This window comes from Morone saxatilis, unplaced genomic scaffold, assembly GCF_004916995.1.
Source record: "Morone saxatilis isolate NCDOM2014 unplaced genomic scaffold, NCSU_SB_2.0 Contig7, whole genome shotgun sequence".
In the NCBI taxonomy this organism is placed as follows: domain Eukaryota; kingdom Metazoa; phylum Chordata; class Actinopteri; family Moronidae; genus Morone; species Morone saxatilis.
Window position 1 is genome coordinate 21,375,548 of NW_023340246.1, and position 14,217 is coordinate 21,389,764.

The 14,217-nt window shown below is 39.3% G+C and overlaps 1 protein-coding gene across 1 annotated transcript in view; it reads left to right on the plus strand.

Moving 5' to 3' along the window:
• The window catches only part of scara5 (scavenger receptor class A, member 5 (putative)), a gene marked incomplete in the record, with an annotated part of 96,412 nt that overhangs the window by 32,066 nt on the left and 50,129 nt on the right, over positions 1–14,217 (plus strand).

Genomic DNA, 14,217 nt, shown 5'->3' on the forward strand with positions numbered 1-14,217 from the left:
ATGGTCTGTTTTACTCTAAATGGGACCATAATTTACTAAATGAACATCATGCTGTATGGAAGAAGACTGAAACTAGAGACTGAGACCATAAACTCATCAGGAAACTTATTACTGAGCTCATAAAGCAACTGAGAAGTCGGCTCATTTCTCCATAAGACTCAATACTACCAGAGTTATTATGTGCAACCAATGGAGCTGCCCCCTGCTGGTCATTAAAAAGAATGCAGGTCTAAGACACTTCACAGACCCGGAAGCTCTGTCCATTATATATACTGAAATATAAATCAGTGTGATAGAAATGTGTACCTGAGCAGGACGTCCTGCTCGCGGAGCCAGATGGAGGCTCGGGACACCTCCGCGGTCAAACCTGTCACGTTCCTGCCGGCGGAGCTGCTTAGAGAGGACAACCTGTCGTCCAGCTGCACCAGGTAACCCTCCGACTGAAGGGAGTGAGCCTGGATGCTCCTCAGCTCCACCTCCAGCCCCTGTGGGTGAAAGAGCAACGTCTTGATTCATATCACAGTCACTTGGAAGGTGTGTTCAGTGGCAGACTTTACTAACAACTACACAGAAACTTCTTCTCTCTGATGGTCTTGTTGGTTTATGTAGCTCATATAAAGGCATCAGTATTAAACTAAGACGCATAACCAGTTAAAAACTCCTCGTAATAGGTTGAAGTAAAAGTGTGAAAGTATTATCAGCAAAATTCAGTCATTCCTAATATTACTGCCACATTAAAGGTCCAGTGCATAGGATTTAGAGACGTAGCGATGAAGTTGAATTGCTGCAATGTGATGTCATTCGGCAACAGAGGTGGGAGGTAACAAAGTACATTGTTATTGTACCTAAGTAGTTGTTTCAGGTATTTCTACTTCAGTATTTCTTTTTTCACACCTTTTTACTTTTACTGCCTACATTTCACATAAATATTTGTACTTTCTACTCCTTACATTTTCAAAAAAAAAAAAGGCTTTTTAGTTTGGTTTGAATGCATTTGAGGGGAATTATATTTATTTTGCTGTTTGCATCATTGAACACCTTCCTAATATCAAGACCGATGCATATCACACATGGCAGACGTAACGTGATGAAACAGACAAGAAGACTGTGCACAGAAACAGTAGGAGGAAACGTCCTTCAGAGAAAAAATTTTATTTTTATACTTTTAGGACATTTTCAGAGCCGGTACTTTTTCATTTTTACTTGAGTAAAGTAGTTGAATCAGTACTTAACACAAGTATCTGGAGACTCGGTGTACATTTGCCACCTCTGTTTGGAAACAGGAAGAGTAATTACAGGAAGTAAAACCTGCTTCAATATTCATCTGGGCACATGACTATTGTTTGGAAACACAGTTTTGGAGAAAATGTTTGATCCTTTAATGTCCCTGAATGCATCATTAACCTCTTTTCATGACCTGTAACAGATCCCAGGTGTGTAAAAGTTTCCTCTTTCGTGTGTGGTACCTTGATGAGGATCTCCAGCCTCTGCAGCCAGTCGCTGTGGTTCTGGAAGAGGTTTTCCAGTTTCCAGATGTTCTCCAGCAGGTCGGCCTGAGTGGACGACTCGCCGAGGGTCTGCTGGAGCAGCCGAGAGCGCTCCGACATCCGGGTCACGTTCTCCATGAGTACCTCCTGACGCTGTGAAGAAACCTGGGAACGAGAGACTGGGGAGGGGAAAGAGAAAGAAAGAGAGTGAGAGATTTGTTCTGGGTGTTGATTCACTGATCCCTCGGCTACGGCAAAGTCCCCAAATCGAGTATCATTCGCTATCAATCACTACTGTCAGCCTGGAGCACGCCAGCACTTTAATGCAGAGCAGATGTTGAGCCAGTCGCCTGCACTAATTCTGCTTGTCTATTCTCGCTGAATGTATTGTTTTGTTAAATCAAGGTCTAAATATTTTTATGACTTCAAAAGCAGTTTCCAGAGTTGGCTGACTGCGAGGTTCTCGGTGCTGTATTGACGACATATTGTGGAAATTCTGTCTTCATTTTGACTGATGTTGAAGTTGGCCTCTGCGTGTTGCTATTCGTCCAATACTTACAGGAGAGAGAGCTTTACCAGAGTGGGTTTTTTTAAAGAAAGATATGACGTATGGATTCTCATTGATGGAAAGTAACTAAAAGCATTTAACCTGAGAACAATTTTGAGGCACTTGTGCTTTGAACTTACACAGGGGTGTTTTAGAGCCCCCTCTAAAAACACCTTTAGAGGCTGTAGCTGGTTTAAAGGTAGAGTGAAGATACTGATTTAATATGAAAATATATGACCTAACGCAACCATTGACATGTTGGCAAGTGGGCTGAATAACGTTCCTCAGTTTTGGTGACGGAAAAAAAGTCAAGGTTATTTTCAAAGGGATCCCCTGACCTCTGATCAAAATAAAAATGGATTCTATGGGCACCACTTTATGCAAAAAACAGTGTTATTTTAGTGTATTTGAAAATTTCTGCAGACTGGGGTCCATAAACAGTGTTGGAATAGCAAAGTTCAAATGTCTGTAAACGCTGCTGAGCTTATTCCATAGGGTAATACTTTTAACTCATTTATCTGACAACTATAGTTAGTTTCAATGTTGAAAAGATAAAAAAAAAGTAACACACACAGATTGATTGAGTTCATTCTCAATAAATGCTCACTTCATTTGGAAGAACTAATAATTGAAAAGACAAAAGAAGATACCTCAGAAATCTTATTTCTGCAAAGCACTTTGAAAACTCGTCAAAAGTGATATATTAATATAGTTTATTTCCATTAGGATTCAGTCCAGAAGTTAGTTTTTTATTCTTTCTTGCCGCATTAATCATCACACAACCCTGCAGATTTATCTTGTGACCCTCTGAAGGGGTCTCGGCCCCAAGGTTGAGAACCAGTAGTTTTAAAACATGCATTAGAGTTTACAATGTAGTTGAGCAATTTGTTGTTGATCTTTAAAACACAAATCTGAAAGAAACTGAAATAAAAAAAAAGTTTGTGTAGTTCAGGGACAACATGATCTGAATTACACACGTGTTTATTTAGCTGAAACATCACATTTGCTGAAAGTTAACATATTACCAACGAACCTTTCTTGTCTTGTTTTTGGCTGTGGCATAAAGGCCACTTCTTTTGCTCTTTCTCTGTTCTCAACCGTGCCTAATGAGAAAAAGCTCCTCGGCTTCATGTTATGTTGAGAGCGTGTTGCGTGGCAACGGCTCGATTGCCCGGGAGATATTTTGAAACCAGATCTTCAGCGTTACGCCATGACGACATCCTCTCCGCGGGACAGCAGGGACCAATGTGCGCAAAAAACCTCAGACGGACAAAAAAGGGATAACTTGGCAAACGAGAGGAAGCAGATAATTCCCTTCACACATGGTCTCCGACACGCTGATGCCCCTAACAGCCCGAGATTACAAACTCTCTGAATGCTCCACGAATCTATGAGTGTGTTTATGTGTGTTTATGTGTGTGTGTGTGTGTGTGTGACACCAAGAAACGTCTGCATGACCTCAGAGCAAGAAAAGTGCAGCGAAGCCACACTGCTGCAAACAAACCATCTGCATTCCTGCTCATTATGTGTGTTAGGTTTATTCCTAATGACCTGAAAAACTAAATAAGCTAAAATGTCTCCGCTGCACATGGTGCTCGATTCCTAAACGATGATCTGTCAGAGGCTGTGCTGTTTCAACCAGAACCTGATTGTACTGAGTTTCTCCTTGAATAGGAAGAAGAAAGTAAAGAACAAGACCAAGGAGATGATGGAGGAAGAGGGAGACAAATTAAAGAAGGAGAAGATGAAAAATGCAATGGAGATGGAGAAGGACTATGTTTTTGTTGACCCAATGCCGGATCTGTACCGGACGGGATTGGAAATCAACATGGAGGAAAGCCCAGAACAGTTATTGAGACCGATATGCATAGCTTGGTTTGTGCATTTTGATTTGCAAGATTGAGAAATCACAAATGTATGTGATCAGCAGCAAAAACTGATAATGATGAAGAAGTGAAGTTGTGTATAAAAGTTGGTCCTAATACTCAAACTTATGGTCTTGAGCACCTTTACCAACTGACAAACTCTGTGGCTGGCAAATAAAGCAAACAGAGTTGTAACAAAAACTGCAGTTTCTCTAAGGCCCCATATTAACATACCCAACTTTACAGCAGAAATAATGTTTACAGCCTTGTTAGCCTCTATAGTTAATCTATCCGTCGATAACAACGGTACAGAGGGTGAATTTTATATAACTCACCTGTTTAATAACAATAACAGAACAACTGTTAATAACTGCAGGAAGTTTGTGTAAAACGAGCAATTTTTATGAATTTTGAGCAGATTTTTTCCTGTGAATATTGATCAGAGATCAGTTTTCCTGATGTTAGGATCCACTGCCCTAATTAACGAAACATGATTAACCTCCACATGCTTACAGTTTTACTGTGACAGTTACCTGAAGTACAAGTAAGCACTTGACTCAAATACTGCAAGCGTGGGTATAACAGGACAAACCATAAGAAGATGATGGGAGAAGAGGAGGAAGACAGCCACACTTTGTGTTTCTGAATCCACTCGATGAACGCTGCGGTGGTCGGGTCTTTTTAACATAGTTTCTGAAATGTTGTTGATTGGGAAACACACAGTTTTCCCAACAGAGACAGAAATACATGTGAATACCACATTTCTGTCAGATAATCTTGTAAAGATAATTTAAAAGTTACAGATGGAGTGGCGGGACAGAGCTTAGTGTTAATGTAATCCAGGAACGCTTTCCAAATTTTCTGAAATTCGTCAGAGAAACCGCGGTGAGGTTTTGCTGGTTTAAGGTGCAGAATTACAGCTCTTAACCACAGACTGTTTGGGGTCTGTGGGTTCTCACAGTTCAGGACAACTGTGTGCTATTAGAGTGAAGACACATAAACTCATAATCATATCTTGTTGCCAGAACACATCTGAATAGATTTTCCACCATGTGTCTCGCTTTGTTTCCTCTGGTTTCACCGCCTAAAGGAATAATCGATCAGCTTCAGAAATAACGCTGCACTAATTGATGTCTGGGAAACCAGTGCTCTGTTAGCATGGATATCTCTGCATAAGTAATCAAACAAACCTCAGAGGTCACTGTCAGGTAACTGAATGGAGAATAACGGCTGTTCTATTCAGAGCAAATACAAGTACTTACATTCGGGTACTTTCTGATACAGAGAACTGATAATATTTTATTATATGTAAGATAATGCCCAACGAGGTGTCCATTATCAGGAATTAATGGATGACATGGAGGCCATTAGTTTTATAACATGGTCACTTGCCAAAAAAAGGATCATTGTTTTATATTTTCATGTATTTTATAACCAGAATCTAAAGTTTTTTATAAGCCATGTTACATTAGAGCTACATTATTGTATATCTGGCATGTTTCTGTTCCCATGATAAATTTAAGTCCAATATTAAATTTATAGCTCCGTTTTTGGTCTCCGCCTCCTCCTGGTGGAAATTTCTGTCTTTTTAATGGCTCCACTATGGTCACCAGCTAGATTACATTATCAGGCTGCTGTTCAAAAGATTCTTCCAAGGATTTTTATAAAGTTATCTTTTTAGTGAACTGTCTCACAAACAATGTGAGAATTTGCTACTTTTCTTTGTTTTATATAATTGTGATAGAAATGTTTCATTGTTTTTTATAAAATAAATGATAAACTGAAGCAAATAACTGACAAATGAATAAATAATTTAAATAATTGTTAGCTGCAACCCTGGTTTAAAGCTCTAGAAAGATATAATACAATATTATTTGGCCAAAGTTAAGGGTAGTTTTACTTATTCATAAAGTTTAAATGGATGTTAACTGGATATAAATGTTTGGAGAGGCAGACAAAGTTTCCTTAGCTACAAAACAATAAATGCAGGGGTTTATAATTCATAGTCTATCCAGAATATCTCCTGAATCTCACCAGAAGAAACAAATGTGGATCCATGGATTTATATTAAAATAGACAGCATGTAGATATATATATATATATATATATAAGTTGTCTGTCAGTAACTATCAAGTACCAACTACCACAGCGTCAGACTGCTGATGAGTTACAGAGATGAGTCTTTAAGGTGAGTGTTGTGCAGCTTCAGGCGAGGATGGTGAGAAATGAGTGAAAGATGAGATGTACGCCTGACAAATCCATTTCAAACCCCTCAGACTGCAGACCTGTAGGATGGGAAAGTCATCTTGTGTCTTTTCCATTCCTTCCTTACTTACACACACACACAAACACACACACACACACACAGGCATGGCAGTTATATTCAGAGCAGATTAGTTCCAAATTCACAGCTTCATGGTCTTTAAAAATCTTCTGTGGAGAAGAGGACACTTTCCACTCATGTATCAAATGTTGTTGCCAGCACAACAGCTGGTCCTCCGAGCGTAATGTGAACGGATTCTGCATTGTTGGTTCAGTCCTCACATGGTCTCTATATATAATGCAGCTCATTTTGGCTGATTGCTGATATATGCACATATTGTTTTGACCTAATTGCAGAGTGACCTCTAGAGTGACCTTTAGGGGGAGAAATGATCCAGAAATGCTGCAGCTATTGCACTAGCACTTTACCCATTCATGGCTCTTTATTCTTATGTGTGTTGAACACCTTTTAAGGAGCTCTTATACTTTGATTATATTTTTTATACCTTGATATTTGTTTTAATGTATTTTGTTATGACGTCCCTTTACTGTTAGGTTTCTTCCATGTTTTTCCAGGTTTCTGTTGGTAGGTTTTCCTTACCTGAATCGAGGGTTTAAGTATAGAAGGTGTTAAATGTTGTAGGCAAATTTTGAATTGTAACTTTGGGCCATATAAATAAAATGTGACGTTATTTAAATCTGCATCGCTGTGATATCTTATCTTTAACTCTGGAATGAGGAATCTCCTGTCTGCACAACAAATTTACCCTACTAAAGAAACCTTGAACTTTGAAAAGGTTCAAAAGCTGACATAAAGGGAAGTCACTTAGTTGTTATATAAGATTACATTTAATGGAACAATATGGGGTACACAGTGTTGTAACGGTAGCTAAAGGAGTCAAGAACGAATGGCACTTTATGCAAATCAGGGGCATCAGGCAGCACAACTCGCCACCTCTGTTATCAGAATATAAGAGAAAGTTTCCAAGCGAGCCGCCTTGGTGGTCCTGTGCAGCCAGTGTCTGTGCGATCGTAGGAGGGTTTAGCCTTTTGTTGGTCAGTGAGGCTACAAGTCTCTACAAGACTCCACTGCCAAGAAGCTGGGCGACCCCTTGCATCCAGAAACCCCCCTGTGGACACATTAAAGATGGTTGTGGTTCAGCAGGTAGAGCTGGTCTTTCAAATATCACAAGGTCAGAGTTTCGCTCCTGACCGCACTGTGTGGTGACTGCTGCCCTCGCTGTGTGAATGAAAGGCAAAGTGTGTTGGATAAAAGCGTCACATAAATGCAGTCCTGCCTTTCAACTCTTTTTTTTTTTATTCAGTCAACTGGATTTCTAGATGAATAAAACTCTTTGTCCTATTTCTGTCTGTTTTTATGTGTCGTTCATTCAACCTTAGAAAGATGGGATCTTTGTATTTGTTGTACAATGACTGTTTGTATTTCTGTCAGATTTTCTCCCCCTCACACATAAAAAAACTAAAAACTAGATGTGTGAGGACTTTACACATTAATGTAATTTAATTAATTAAACTTGAACCTAAAACCAAGTCTTAGCACAAAATACAGAATTAAGGTTCTGCCACATTTTGGTCACCAGATTGCCCACAAGGGTATTCCAGGTTTGGGTCCCCACAAAGTTGTGTGTAAACCAGGGACACACACACACACACACACACACACACACACACAGGCTGGCTGGACAGTGTCATGGTGAAGGCAGAGAGAGAAAACAGAGGGAGGTCTATCAGAGTTGCATTCCTCTGTGGGCAAAGCCAAAGACAACATGGTGCCTTCATTTATCTTTTTATCTGCAGCCTGTATGTGTGCATGTGTGTGTGTGTGTGTGTGTGTGTGGTACCTATTAAAGAGCTACTCCACCCTAAAACATGTTATTTGAGCTGTAAACTGAATTATATGACTGCACTGTGATGAAACACATCAATGCTGCTGTTAAAATTGACATTATTCCCAAATGTATGAAAATTACATTTTGTGGGTTGAAAATTGGCTCAACACATCCTCTGCTGTTTTAAATCACCCTGAACCTCGTACCCAGTGCTGAGACATGTCTACGTCATTACATTTATATAGAAAAAACGTGTGTTAACGCCCTTTAATCGGAGGAGGGCGACCAACCTACCCCAGCCTCCACTTTATGTGGGAGATAAACTGATGGAGACGCATCATTCACAGGAGGTCATGCTAGCTGTTGCTAACCCTCTACTTTATATATTTTTATATTCTAGCGCAGTGGTTCGGACTTGTGCTTTAGATGCATTAATATTCTTCCTTCCTAAAATTAAAACCAACAGATACAAACGTGTGTACAAGTTACAGTATGTGTTGTTAAAGTTAAAGTTGGTCATTTATCCTGTACACTGTCTTATATTATACTCGTACTGGCAGCTGTGAGGAGAATTTCCCTGGAAGGTGAAGCTAACATACGTCACTAAAAAACAACAAGGAACAGTCTAAACAACTAAACAACAAGACTTCATTCATTAATCCACAAATCAAGTCTGATGCAGTAATAGAAATAATCAATGTCTTTACGAGATTACAGACACATCATCCTATGTTTTTATTTAATGTTATTTCCTGACGGGATCATTAAAGTCTCTTCCAATCATGAGTATGAATGTGTTGGTGGTTTGTACATGTACACAGGAAATGGTGTATGGATTATTAGCGTAAGTAAATAACTTTACCCTCTAAATTACATTTCCCTGATTCATCCCTGCATTGGTGTTAAAATGTTGTACAGGTCAAACTCTCCGCAGTGCTGTGCCTCCGTGTCCCTGCACCCATGGTTACTAATCTCCCTGTTTAGCCCTCTCACAGGCGTTTTAATAAAGTTACTTAACAGGAAGTGTGTGTGCATCTGTGTGTGTTTCCAGAGAAAGAAAGCAGCTTCATTAAGCTTTAAAGGACCCTAACATTACAAACAGTGAACAGCTGAAAGGACTCATACGAGTATTAAAGTGATTCAGACTGAGGAAGATACCAAACAGCTGGATTTACATTCCTGGTTCCTGAATATGTCTATGGAATATTATTGATGTATTTCTCACATTTTTTAAACTTCCTGCTCTCAGTATGACCTTTTCCTCAAAATATTATATATATATGTTTTTCTTTAAGACTTTTTATTCTCAACATATATTTTCTTGAGTTGGATGCAAATAAACATAGTGTTTATAGTTTTTTTTTTTTTTTTTTAGAATTTTTATAAATATTATGACTTTATTCTTTAAATGTTACACATTTTTCTATAAATATTATGCCTATTTGCAACTATTTTCTCTACATTTTTCAAAACAGTATGACCTTCTTCTAGAAATATTTTACTTTTTCTTGAAATATTATGTCTTTCTGTTCAAATGTTACATTTATTGTATACATATTGTCTTTTTCTCAAAATATTACAATTATTGTCTCACCATTTTTAAAACTTCTTGTCAAACTATTACCTATAATATGAATAAAAACTTTCACGTTTTACTGATACAGTAAGTTAATTGAATGCATCACATTCCACAAAAGTGCAGCCTTTATTTCAAGATTGATTTCTTTTCTTCTTTTTTTCACTTGTTTTACTTCTCGAAGGTCAGACACACACATGCAGACAATCCCACAGTAGCTGATGAGGAAAAAGGACATTACTATTACTATAGACCACACTGACTTTGATCTGTCTGAGCTTCTTTGTGTGTGGTAGTTTTTCTCAACACTGAGGAGAAGATGAAGTGTTTGAAGAGAGGCTTATCTTCCTTTGTGTAAACCTTGACCTCACCACAACTGTGGCTCTCGATATGATTGAGAGAATGTAAACATGATTACTTTGATTACATATACCCATTTATCCATCAGCTAGCATGCTCAACTGTCGACCCCCACGCTGTACAATTTATGGTACAACCGCTGAAAACACCCCGATGGAGAAGCACAAACTGGGCAGAAGACATTATTTGCTCCCAAGTCTTTCATCAGCGGACCTCCATGAAGGAGTCTTCAGCTTCTACTCCTCCTCTTCTAGTTATCCAACCCAAACACAGAAACAATAAAAAGCCAGAACAAACAGTTCTCGTATGTTGAGTCTGGTCTGTGGAGTACCTGGAATGACCCTTCTGAACAAAGCAGGGATCAGGTGTTAAAACTCTGATACGAGTCAGAATGGAGGATAATCAGGGCTAAGAAATTATTTTTATAAGCAAAGAAGGCCAAACCCAGAGCAAAGAACCACTTTGGGGTATTTTTTAGCAGCATTTCCTTTAAGAAAGATAGTTCTATATGTCACTTTTAATGAAAAATAGCTGCTACATAGAACCAAGATCCGAAGCGCCTGATTAAGAGCCGAAGAACGGCTTTTAGCATTTTTCGACACACATGTGGTGGCTTGGCTCGACTCAGGTGTGGGCTGGAACAACCTCGACATTTGCAGACCATGTAATGTAATTCTAAAATACAAATCCAATTCAGTGCAGGTTCTATAATTGACCAGCCAGAGGTGAAAGTGATCTGACGTGGAAAACAGCTGGTTGTCGGTTAAAAATAGGCCACTTTTACCATATGTGTCTGCAACATCTGTGCGTAAATGCTTAATAATATATATACAGTATATCCCACTAATGATAATAATGATAATAATATTAATAATAAAGTCAGATATGGACACCACGTCTGTCACACTGTGTTTTCATGTGTTTGTCTGTAAGAGAAACAGAGCGATGCCAGTCACCTTTGAGGGGGTGCCAGCAGCAGGAAGGAGGGAAGGAAATAAAGAAGAAAGAGTCTTTTTGTGAACTTCAGACCTGAAAGTCTTCCAGCGGCGAATGAGAATGAAATTAGGAGGATCTTAAAATCCGACGGGGGAACAACCTGCTCTCCTTCATCACATCAAAAGGCAGCCGTTAGGTCATTTTAAACGGGCGAGAACAAAAGGCTGGATTCATATCCGGACTTCAGCTCAGTTACCACCAACTGGCTCAGAGATGAGATGAGTGTGAGATACAGATTAAATTGGATTATTGCAGTGGTGAACAGGAATGTGACACAGCAAGGTACTGAAATCAGGAATGTGTGATGTTATTGCGTAATGATTTGCATACAGAAATGTCTCTTTTAAAGGTCCAGTGTGTCGGATTTAGTGGCATCTAGTGGTGTGGTTGCAGATTGCAACTCACTCGCTTCACTCTCCCTTCCAAGCAAGGAGGAGAAACTACAGTGGCTGCAAAATAGGCGGGAAATTCTGTATTTGGAGCCAGTGTCCCGGGCTACTGTAGAAAGGTGGTTCACCGGTTTGTTGGCTTTCACTACCAGCGATGTTTTGCGGCTCCAGACAGGTTTTGTTTTTCCTTCTCTGGCCACAAATGGCTCATTTAAAAGTAAATGTTTCTGACCCCTGAACATGAAGGACTCCACGACCTGCAGCATCTGTAGATAAAAACGTCTTATTCTACGGTAACAAAAACACAACTATTCTTATTTTCAGGATATTATACACTAATAAAAATATACCTTTGAGTATTATATTCCATTTCTGCAAATAGATCCTTCTCAATGTTACACACTGGACCTTTAAAGACATTCATGAAAGTCATACAAAAGATACGTAAAGATGTCATGTTGTTTTAGCCACTTGGATTCAGTCTTAACCAGCTTTTATACTCAAACTGCATCAGTCTAAATCTAGTTTATACAACTGTGGAACACGTTTGAATGAGACGTACGTAGAAGTTCACATCAGATTAAGTTAACATCTGGCAGGAACGTCTGGGCTGAATGTGAAGCAGCTCGGAGGAGACAGCTCTGCAATCAACCACGCTCGAGCACCACAATAAAACAATCACACTGCACACTGAACGCTACAATACACAAACAACAAACACAACAAACACAACACACACACAGGGCCGAGCTCCAGAGGTGCAGCTGAGGAAGAATGTGCTTCGGTTGTTTAGTGTTGATTGTTTGTTTGTACTGTAGTCTTGGACTGGGAACCGAAGGAATACCAGATAGACGGGGGGTGAAACTCAGTTCTGCATGTTTACAACTTATTGTTTGAGTATCAAAGCAACATCAGTTGAGGATGATAAGCTGTTGGACTCATCCTTTCCTAGCATAAATAGTTGGTATCACCAGAAAGGAGTGAAAACTCCAAGAAATCTATCTTTAAGGACTCAAACACTGCAGGGATTTTTAGCCTGTTAGCTCATTGTTTTGGTTTTAAGGCCCAAAAATGTACATTTCATATTATATTCAATGAATAAACTGTACAATGAACCCAATAGTGAACACAATAACTGCAGGAAGTTTGTGTAAAACAAGAGATCTGGATGAATTTCCTGCGTCAGAGACGAAGTTTCCTGATATTTTAAGGAGCTTTTTATACAATTTATTCATTAAGTGTTTTCTTCTCACGGTGTTTTTCATTCATAGAACTTTTCTAATGCAGGACGCAGACTGTTTATAAGAGGCTCTGTCAATATATCTTGTGTTCAGGTCTTTTACATCTCAAATAATAATGCTGAAATATAGGCAACTGTATGTATTTTTAAAGGTTTTCTAACACCCCTTTGAATCAAGAAGGCCTCGGGACCCCCATGTGAAGCTTTGACGTCCCCTAGTGAAGGGTCCCGACCCCCAGGTTGGGAACCACTGCTTTAGATAGTCGAATGAATGCAAGGCCAAAGAAAAAGTAACCAACAATAAGTTGATCCTCCTCAGCAAAGACAAAGACACAAACGAGGAAGACGGTTTAATAAGAGGATGATTTTATGAGAAATGTGTTTTTTATTTCGGTGAACCACTGGTGTCACATACAATCAGCTGGAATATGATCTCTCTGGTTTGCAGCTATTATAAACATGTATCGCAATTCATTTGACGGAGATTAATTTATGATTGAAGCTATGTTGTTGTGTTTTACTGGGACATGGTCACAAACCCACGCTCACAAACACGGGTTAATGGCCGATCACTCCCACAGGTCTTTATACAAACGTCACTCCTAAACCACAGAATTACCCTGGATGGAATATAAAGATATTTTCTAAACAGAGAGTTGATTTGTTGTTTATTAAACCTGGCTCAAATGTTTAAACTGGAAATTCGAGGTGGCAGATGTTGCGGACAAGGAAGTGTAATGTCCTTTGCTTACTTTATGGAGGGTTAAACGACAATGCGCTCTCTCTCTGGGGGGAGGAGGTTGTGTGTGTGGAGCTCCCCGCCAGCTGTAACTCAGCTGCAGGAATGTACAAATGAAGTGACAGCGGTGGCGGCGGTGGTGGCGGGGGTTTGTTTGATTTCGAAGCGTGGACCCTGTCTGATGTGGCTGACATCAAAGTGAGGCTCTTGCTGTGAGAGGCTGAATGACTAAATACACCTGTTTGTGCGTCCGTGCGTGTGTTCAGTACAAGTACCTGTTTTCTGCCTCCTGTTGGGGCGTCTGTCTGTTTCCTGGACGGACGTTAGAGAGATTTCAATGAATAAATCAACTGACTCTCACCACTTTCATCCAGTAAAGTCTCTTTTAATACTACTAAATACCATAAAAAGCATGTTTACTACATATTATATAGTTTGGAACAAATTTAACAAATTGCTAAAAATGTTGGTGGTAACATTTAGGAGGATCTTCTGGCTTCCGTTTTCCCTAAAGATTTCCGTGGAGTTTCTACTTCACACTTTGAAGAGGAAGGTGAAGGTAGGGAGTTGCAATCTGCAAGATTTACATGTATAATGCACTACTAATAAAATGGATTTCAAACACCAAAAATGAAAACGCAGGACTGGAACCTGCTTTGACTCCCTAATTGATGGACTTGACTCAATGGTTTTATAAAACCTGAACTCTGCAACAACTAAATCTAAAGTTCTGTTTAAGATTAGTTTAATCTTCGTAAACACAAGAATAAATCAGGCTAAACATTTGTCTGTTTTCCATCTATTCATGAATATCAGTCACGTGACCTTTTACGTCATCCGCTCTTTTCCCAGCTTATTAGCGCCATCTTGAGTACCTACCGGCATAGACAGTACTGACAAGCATTA